Raw genomic sequence first — 2,093 nt, forward strand, 5'->3', positions numbered from 1 at the left:
AAAAAGAACCTGGGCTCAGGCAGTATATGGGCACCCTTCCTTTGTTCAAGGTGTCTTTTATAGGGTTTCTTCAACCTGCCCCCACGTGGGGTTTCTTTCCAGGTAAAAGTTTGTTGCTAAGGTTACCAGGGAGGTGGGAGTGGTGATGGCCTTCTTTGGGGAACTTGGGGGGGGGTCCATTATCAGGGTCTGCTGATGTTTTCTTGAATCTGCAAGTCTTAAGAGTCTCCTTCCTGGAGACTCTGTTAAATCTAAATTTTCATTGCCAAGGGCCTTTCCCTATCTACCTGCCTACAGCAATTCAATTAAAAATAGTTTTTTTAATATTAGTCTGAGTTTTGTCACAGGGAAAGCCTTGCATTGCTGATGGGTCTCCTCATCCCTTGCACTCTTTCTTTCTTTATTTTTTGGTGCACTATTCCTGGAGGTACTGAAATACCAGGTTGATGTGTGGCGTGGACAGAGCAAGCTCCTATTCCAACTCCTAGTTCCAAAAATCCATTTAATATATTGTCCTCGAATAGAGGATGTATCAGGTATTAAACTGATAAGAACAGATACCACACGAGATCTTAGCCAAAAGGCAGAGAAGCGATCATCACTTGCGTTCTTGATAGTCTCTTCATAATCTCTTAGATATTTTTGTAGCTTTTTTATTGTGGACCATACCCCAAGTTGTTCAGGGTTTACTGGCTCTGCGTTCACGGGTCACTCCTGGTGGACTCAGGGTACCATATGGGTACCATGAGGTGAACTGGGGTCTGTCCCGTGAATGACAAGCACCACACCTGCTGTACGATTGCTCAAGCCCTATAACTTCTTTTCTTAGAGGCCCACCTTTCTTTGGGTGGGGCCTTAGATTTCTGCATCAGAGTAGTACCTCAATGTCTCCTTTAAAATGAGCTCAGGATTTGCATGCAGAGGTGGTTTATGTGAGGCAGAGAGGAGACAAACAGTGACTTTCTCCAGATCCACCTCTGCCATCCCAGGACTGGCTGGGAAGGATAGGCCTGATAAAGTCTCCGAATAAGTCCCTGCTCGCATGGGCCAGCTCCCCGCCTGCCTCACCACTGTCAAGCCACACCTGATGTTCTCTTGGTCTTCTTGGGAGTTTATCCCCACCACCCGATCTCTCAGGGAGCCATTGGATTCAGCCTGGAGCAAGGAAATACTCTTTGCTCCAGAAAAAAGGAAGCCAGTCCTAGGCCTTACCCAGGGTTTCCAGGTACTTTGTCCTATCTCACAGAAAAGAATTTCCGGAGTAAACCGAGCAGTGAAGTAAGAACAGATTTTATTTGGAGCCTTAATTTAGGAAAGGGAAGGAAGGAAGGAGAGCAAAAGTAGAGAGTAACCTGCTCAAAGCAGAATGCAGGCTTCTCCAAAGGCAGAGAGTAGCCCCGTACACATCTCGAGAGGGAGATGCCGGTGACACATATGTTTGGCTACGTGGGCAGCACATGCCCACCTTCCCTTTGTTCAAGGTGGCTTTTGTAGGGTTTCTCCAACCTGCCCCCACACGTGGGGCTTCTACCTAGGTAAAAGTCCGTTTCTAGGGCGGTTGCCAAGGGGGTAGAACTGGGTGTGGTCCATGGTCCTCTTTGAAATTCCTTTCCTGGCCTTTGTTCCCGCTGGAACGTCTCTCAGAGGGGGGTCCAGCCTGCTCTGGGTCTGATGCGGTGCCAGGTGAGAGTCTTATCAGGCCTGCGCTCACAAGGTGGGCTTTGGGCAGTCTTGGGCTGTTGGTTTTATTACATCTTAGGAATTCCATCGCCATGGGGCCTTTTCCTGTCTCCTGGCCTGCCACCTCAACCTTACTTATTTACCAGAAACAAAGCCACTCTCAGCAGCTGGCAAGGGGAACTGAGCCTTCCCCCTTCCTCCAGGAAGTGGCTGCGGGAGGGGTCCGGGGCGCAGACAGCACTCTGCGTTTCTGGGCGTGTTTAACCGGTTGTTTCCAGGAGACCTGTCCCACACAAACCAGGCAAACAGGCCTGGGATTTTTCCATGGGAGCTCAGTCAGACTGCTTCCTGCAGCCTCGAGTACAAAGGTTCTGTTTGGAAGGCAGGCTTTCAAACACTGGTGATGTCGGTGG

General features: G+C 49.4%; 1 non-coding gene across 1 annotated transcript; it reads right to left on the reverse strand.

The window, feature by feature from the left end:
- Positions 1-405: 405 nt before the first annotated feature.
- LOC129404758 (U2 spliceosomal RNA) lies at positions 406-596 on the reverse strand. Its single transcript, XR_008630111.1, has one exon. It is a non-coding gene; the product is annotated as a U2 spliceosomal RNA (small nuclear RNA).
- Positions 597-2,093: the final 1,497 nt, after the last annotated feature.

This window comes from Sorex araneus, chromosome 4 (genome assembly GCF_027595985.1).
Source record: "Sorex araneus isolate mSorAra2 chromosome 4, mSorAra2.pri, whole genome shotgun sequence".
NCBI classification, from domain to species: Eukaryota; Metazoa; Chordata; class Mammalia; order Eulipotyphla; family Soricidae; genus Sorex; species Sorex araneus.